At 41.9% G+C, this 7,806-nt stretch overlaps 1 long non-coding RNA gene across 1 annotated transcript; it reads right to left on the bottom strand.

Annotated features, from left to right (window-relative positions):
- Positions 1 to 4,818: 4,818 nt before the first annotated feature.
- LOC122040044 lies at positions 4,819 to 7,541 on the bottom strand. The gene is made up of 3 exons (XR_006128489.1): positions 7,406 to 7,541; positions 7,231 to 7,322; positions 4,819 to 4,876 (listed from the first exon to the last, which is right to left on the bottom strand). It is a non-coding gene; the product is annotated as an uncharacterized LOC122040044 (long non-coding RNA).
- Positions 7,542 to 7,806: the final 265 nt, after the last annotated feature.

The raw sequence follows: 7,806 nt of genomic DNA, 5'->3' as shown, positions 1-7,806 counted from the left end.
ATCTTACAGTTTCTTGTTGCCATCTATGATATTTAGTAGTTATTGAATACCTTATTTATTTACATTGATTGCTTTATATACATGTACTCTATTGGACATATTGGTTTTAGGTTGACATAGTTGTTTGCCTTATTTGTGGTGATGATTATTCATATCTTGCTCTTCATAGTATTGTATGCACGCTGACAACTATGTCTCCCTTGTGGTTGAGAGAGTCGTCAACCACAATAGGGACTTGGGGTAGTGTACTTGGAGTGAGTGCAGCTTGTCCTATCATGCTCAACTCACTTCACTCAGGGGTAATGGTAGCTGGAGTTGCTAGCAATAGGGACCCCATTGCTATGTAGCTAGATAGCTACTTTGTAAACTGTCCACTCACACCACTCAAAGTAGTGGCTGTTGGTAGTGTTGTACAGTTGTCATTGTCCTGACCTCTCGACCATACAAGGGTCGTGGTAGCTAAGGGGTGGGCGAGAGTGACCATGTCGTGCATATACATATTATATGTGATTGCATATGCTTGTAATTGATTGTATCCATATGTTTATGATATGTTTACATATAATTGAGATATATATGTTGCATGCACTTGACATTGACCTGCTTATTAGTAGATGGATAGGCCATATATGATGCTATAGTGGATACGAGTAGCACTATCGTAGATCCATCTTTGCACTTGGTTTTATTAGGTGCTTGACACATAGTTTAGGTATGTACACATATTATGACATTTTTGTTGTGCTTGCTGATTATTTCCCTATGAGACTATATACCTTTGAATATCTAGATATATTATGATCATACACTATCTGTCTTATACTCGCTGAGTCAGTTGAACTCACTACCCCACTTGTACTATTATTTTCTCCATGTATCATGTAGATGCTTCTAGGTCACTTGGAGTATCCTGACTGCCAATCCCACATCACATTTGAGGACGATTTCTATTTTTATCTTCTGGTTTACCTACATTTAGGATTTTATGGAATTTATATTGTAATAATTTGACTTGGACTTGGTGTTTAGCCTCATGACTCCTTTTATTATATTTGATGGTTGTTGTGTAAGCTGAGCCAGCTCAAAGTCAATCATTTTTGGTTTATGTGTCTTATCTTATGTATTTTGTTGTGTTTTTATTTCAGGCGTGTGGGCTACTCATTATCCTGTATGGTTGTGTATGATTTCAGCCATGTGGGCTATAGTTATTATACTTGTATAACTGTGTGACAAGGTATCTAGGTTTCATATGTTGTTATAAGAGGGGAGATGCTGTTTGTTTGTTGGGCAGACATACCCCTGAAATGTGACAATTTATTTAGTATCAGAGCCACATGTTTATGAGGCATATTTCCTATATTTTAAATTTTGTGATTTATTTCTTCGATATGACTTTTTAAGTTTTGGGACCAGGCAGTGGCAGGACACCTCCAGGCTATAGGATGTAAGTTTGCATACCTATTGTCATATACTTTTGTTAGTTCTTATCTAGTTGTTTGTACTAGGTATGAGACTTGGAGAGTCAGCCACTAGTCACCGCCGTGGTCTGGGATGACCACAGAAACTACCCATTGAGTCGATGGGACCTAAACCTATTGCCTGAAAAGTGATTTTTCTAGAGATTTAACTGATGTTGAGTTGGATAGCAGAGGTCAAGCCCATCAAACCATTAATGGAGATCATAGGTTACAGTCTCAGGGGATTCCTCCTACCATACTATCGGGGATTGTGAGATCGACTAGAAGGGGGTGGTTGAATAGACGTACCCCCAACTCATTCACTTCCTAGATATTCGTTAGTGTGCAAGCGGAAATACAATAACAAATACAAATACGAATATAAATATAAACAAGAAAGAAATGCAAACTTCTAACACATTTGTTTACGTGGTTCGGAGATAACTTACTCCTACTCCACGGCTGTCCGTAAGGTGGACGATCCCTCAATCCGTCGGTGGATTAGTCCTTGGAAGCTCCGGCTAGCTCAAACCTCCTTGTGGGTGGAGAAACCTCACTACAACACTCACCAAGAACACTTGGACACAAGGGAAACCTCGAGCACTTAGTGACTACTAATTAGGCTTTAACCAAGTCTAATTTTGTCACCTTGGTCGGCCATCCCAAGCTCCTTCTTATAGAGCTTGGAAGAAAACAACCCTGTTGTTTTATCGTTACCAGTCGACTGGTGTCAACCCAACGGCTCTCTACCAGTCGATTGCTACAATGCACCAGTCGATTGCTACAGTGCACCAATTGACTGCTACAGTGTCGTTAACTGTTACAGTACCCGTTGACTACTACAACCCCCCCGTATTTTTCCCTGAGTACAATCTCTCATGCACTCGTACCCTCACGACTCACTTAACTATTCTTTGCAGCCTTGACCTCTTACCTTCAAGCCTACTTCCTTTGCCTCTCGTCCCTCAGATGCATCCAAGCCCGTGGCTCATCCCCAATGCCATCCTTCGAGTATGCCTCAAAGTCGGTTCCCTCGTCCCTTGTCCTTGTTACCTTGTCCACGGTCCCTCGGATGCTCTATCCTTCACCGGACCCGAAGTCATCAAGCTAAGTCATATGTGTATCCTGTAAACATGCACACTCACATACACATATCAAATAACAAGGGTAAATCTAACTTAAACCCTTTGCCCAAACACCAAAACACATGGTCGCATGAACCATTGGAATTGTTCTAACAATCTCCCCCTTTTTGATGTTTGACAATACATTTAAGTTAGGGAAAACATATAGCAAATAAACATGCTAAAAAGAAACAATGGACTTACGTTGCCAAGGTTACACACTTGGACTTATACCGCCGAATGGACTTACATTGCCAAGGCTACACACTTGGACTTACACCGCCAAATAGACTTACGTTGCCAAGGCTACACACTTGGACTTACATTGCCGAAACAAAATGCAAACGTGCATTGGAACCTATCACAAGGCTCCCCCTATACCTAAGCTCCCCAATGAGGTATGAATTTTCCACAAGGATTTTTAAGAACCTATCACAAGGCTCCCTCTACACAAAGGTACTAAAGGTTTTCCGAGCTAAACCTTACTTCTCCCCCTTTGCCTAACATTCAAAAAGTTCTCCAACAATATCCCAATTGTTGAAAACTTGTCATCCAAACTGACCCTAAACTCATGTATTTATCCCCCATGGATTTCATACATCTAAACGAGTTGACATGGTCAAAATCAACGCTAAAAAACACTTTTAGGTTGGTATCAGTTGACTGACCCTTGGTACCAGTCGACTGATCCCCTCGACATAACCTTACAAAAGCATTCTGTGGTCGAAAAATACTATTACCAGTCGACTGGTATCGGCACCAATCGGGTGCCCTCATTAAAATGAGCTTACAGAGATATTCTGTGCTTAAAAACATTGTTACCAGTCGACTGGTACTGCATCAGTCGACTGGTAGCCTATTTATACAAAAATCAACATTTTCTGACCAACTTCATAAATGCACCAGAAATTCTACAAACCTCCAAAAATTCTTAAATTTTGTGGAGATGTCTATTTTACCCTTGTCTACTTGGAAAAAATACATTATAAAATGTATCTATCACCAATCCCAAGATTGACACAAAATCCAAATCTAGCTAAATGGTTCAATTGAACTTCGACCTAAAGTCCTAGTTTTGGCTTCCTCTTGATGTATTTGCTCATACTTGTTGGTGCGGAAGCATCACACGATTGAACCCAAGTTTTGATAATGGTAAAGGGTTCAAAGTTAAGTCGTCTTGTGATCTAACAAGTTCATGGAGCTTGCAGGAAAGTCCTAAGTGATACTTAGGTAAAAGTCCTAGCTGCGGTTAGGCAGGTGGAAAACCCTAGGGGGTGGTAACCCTAGGTCATAGGGGGTGGTAACCCTATGCGGAAAGTCTTGGCAGGTTGAGAGCTTCAGGCAAAATTCCAAGGGGGGGGGGGGGTAACCCTAGGTGGAAAGTCCTGGTGTCGCGAACCAGGTGAAAGACTGGACTAGCCGGGAAGCGGAAATCCAGCAGAAAGTCCGGAAGCTTCGAACGCTGAGCAAAAGTCCAGTCGATCTGGAGGATCACACTGGCAACAGGTAAATCTCCTGAGTGGAGTAGGTGAGGACGCGTTCCCCGTAGAGGGAACAGTAGGCGTCGGGTCGACCTAAGGTTTCCGATTGGAAATCCGAAGTCAGACCCGGACAGTCCGACGACTGTCGATTATATCACTTATCATATTTCTGTGCTAACTTTGTTTTGCAGGGTTTGTGTTTGGGACTAACACATTTTACAGGAACAAAGGAGCACATTTGACCTCGGATGAACAGTATCCGAGATGCCTCCATGGGGCTTGGAGGCACCTCGGGTGCTAGTCGAAGCCAGTTGTCCAGAGAAGCTGGAGGCGCCTCAGAGGAAGCTGAAGGAGCCTTTGTCACACCCCCAAAGGAGTCCCTGCAAGACAAAAATCCGACAGCATCTCCCCTTTACCGGTGACAATATGAAGCATCACTACAAACAAAATATACATCAGCCACATGCGGCTGGAATATTTATATACACAACCACGCAGTTATAATAACAGCCCACTCGGCTGGAATGAAACAATTACAACCACGCAGTTATATATAAAACAGCCCACACGGCTGTACTAAAACACAGCGGAAAAACGAAGGAAAGCCCACACAACACAAATAAATACAATACATGCCGGCACGGCTTAAACACAAATACAACACCAAAACCACAAGATAGCCACATGGCTACATATAAATACAATGCCAAAAATAATAAAAAGATATACAAAAGAAAACCAGCGCGGTCTTCGGATGTGACGTAGGACCCGGCAGACAGGATACTCCGAGCGACACCAACCATCTACAGGCTACCTGAAAACATAAATGTATACATGCGGTGGTGAGTATAGGTAACTCAGCGGGTAATAGAAAAGACAGTGCACGGTCTACAAATAAAACATGGAGATCAAAAGTATACAGTCTCAGTAGGGAATAAGAACATGATCATACTATCATAATCAATGCATCTGAACATACCTGACATAATAACCTGGCATAAACTGTAAAACCACAACTAACATAATGACAGATACATACCCAATATGGAATCGACACATGGTACAATGATCAGTAAACTCACCGGATCTGCAACAGATATACCCGTGACACCTGTGCAATATAGATATGACTGCATATACATGTAAAATAAATGACATGTATGCAGCATTGCAACCAAATGCAACAACCATATCTCAATCAAATGCAACAAATCACAATCACATGTAACTAGTATCTACTAGGCATGTATGCAAATGCAGATGCACCGCGCATCAAATGCAAGAATAATAACTGCGTATGCATGCTCCATGGTCACCCCCGACACCTCTCCAGACACCACGACCCCAGTAAGCCCGAGAGGCTTGGGTCTGTAACAAACTGTGCAAGCCTCACGCACGTAACCGCTATAAAGCGACTGAGGCGACAGTATACTATGTAGTTATCTAACTACATAGCTATGGGTCCCTGACCACTCACAACTCAAGTTCTCCGACTACTGTACCCTCAAGACCCACTACTCCAGGGTGGTCGAGGCTGACAGAGTGACAACACTGAGCAGCTGTGTAAGCGCGACAGGACATAGCTCCACTCCCAGCTACCACTCTCCATCAGTGGTAGAGTGGACAGCTATAAAACTGACAACCCTCTCAACTACAAAGGAGACGATAGTCGTCAGTATGCAATGAATGATAAACATGATATATATATATATAATCATGATACAGACACTGTCATCATCCATGCAAACTCTAACTCCACATAAGCACTCCACAACATGAATATAATCGTCATGGTAAATCCACACATCCCACCAAACACATGTACACAACTACACATGTATAATCAACCAAAATCTCCAATAATCCCACTAGACACATATGCACAGAACGTAAGTACAATCAACATGTATCCTCCAATAATAAACACATCAGACACGTGTATAAACCACAAACATACAATCAACACAACTCCTCCAAAAGTACATAACCAAACACGTGTGTACATACAACATGCAAATGTAGGGTCAACATGATGACTCCTAAAACACATCCCAAGCTACATACAATCCACATTATATGCATAAATCATCATGATAAATCCAACCACTCGACAATCCCTACAATACATACTCTACACGTGTAATCACAACAGAGTAGAAATCAAGAGTAGAGACTGTATACGATATAACTAGATCATCTCTAAGCTCAAGCAAAAGTATCAAGCAGGAAAAACAGCAAATGAACCCGATATAAGGTAAAGTAATCTAATCCGACAAACAACAACCATGCACTAAGCTCAAAGAAAATACATAAAGGCAAAGGAAGAAATACCCGCCTTAAATCTGTCGATCGTGATAAGATAAATCCCACTCGCGTCGAGACGCTCGCCTCGAATCCAAGTCCTGCGATCACATAATATATTTAGCTAATTACATACGAAGTAATTAACTAAACAACTTCCCCCAACCTAATTAGAATAACTCTAATCAAACATGATTATGGATTAATCCCCCAACTAACCTGAACCATAATGCAACCTAATTAGATTAGGTTATACATGATACATCTCCAAAACTCCTCTAAATCAACACATCATTTAATCCAATAATAAATCTATTCTCTTAATTACCAACCCACCACATAATGATATCAACCACAAAACCTTTCATAAGCTCAAATCTCCATTATAAATCCACATCAACCCAAACAACCAAATCATCAACCTACCTCATCTGATAATCCAATCAACAATCAATCCAATGATCCTAAAAATGATCACATAATAATCTATATCAACCAAAACCTTAATCCTTAATCCACAATAATTCATCCAATCCACATCACAATACTCAAAAATCTAAGCAATACAAAACCCCACACAACCCATAGAAAACCTAATTACGTAACACACTACTGATAAGAACCAAAATACCTCACTATAAAACACTTACCTTGAGGTATGACCACAATCAAGAGGTCACATCTCCTACTAACCTCTGCCCACAGCCACCAAATCAAGAGCTCACATCTCCTACTATCCTCAGCCCACTGCCACCAAGAACTCTTACACTAATTCTTTCCAAGATCAATCCCGGAAACAATTGCACAACAATGAATTTGCTAGAACTCTAACAAATAAGACAACATGTACCTCAATGGAACTCTTACCTCTTCACCCGAGGCTTGCACAGCTTGAAGAAGTAGAACTGGCAATGGTCGGCAACAAGGAAGGTCCACCACATATTGATCCAATGCTTCCTCTATTCCAGGATAGCAAGAAGAACAAAAATTGGAAACAATTAAGGCAAGACCTTGATTTCTTATGAATTCGGATGAAGCTTACCAAGGTTGATCACCCGATTCAATCCATCTGGTGGGGAGATACAGAGCATACACCAGTGATCGGATCCAGGAGGAGGATTGACGGTGGTCAATCGGCTAGGAGGGCGTTGCGATCCCAAACCTTGTTGTGCCCTAGATCGAATACCCCCCCCCGATCGCTGTCCACCACGCGCAAGGAATGGTCGAGAGGCCGAGAAGGTGGTCGCTCCTCCAGAGATGGTTGATACCGTCGAGATCCGATGCTCTCCCTCAGGCGACTCGGCGAGAATAGGATCGTCAGGGAAGAATCTCTCCGTCGGTGTCGGATTCATCCGCACGAGAGAGGAAGGAAGAAGCGTCGGGGAGAAACGGATCACAGCGGCACGAGAGAGAGACGAAGAGGAGGAAAGCTTAACCTATAAC

This window comes from Zingiber officinale, chromosome 2A (assembly GCF_018446385.1).
Source record: "Zingiber officinale cultivar Zhangliang chromosome 2A, Zo_v1.1, whole genome shotgun sequence".
Classification (NCBI taxonomy): Eukaryota; Viridiplantae; Streptophyta; class Magnoliopsida; order Zingiberales; family Zingiberaceae; genus Zingiber; species Zingiber officinale.
Note: the sequence above shows the minus strand (reverse complement) of the source record. Positions and strands in the feature narration are given on the sequence as shown.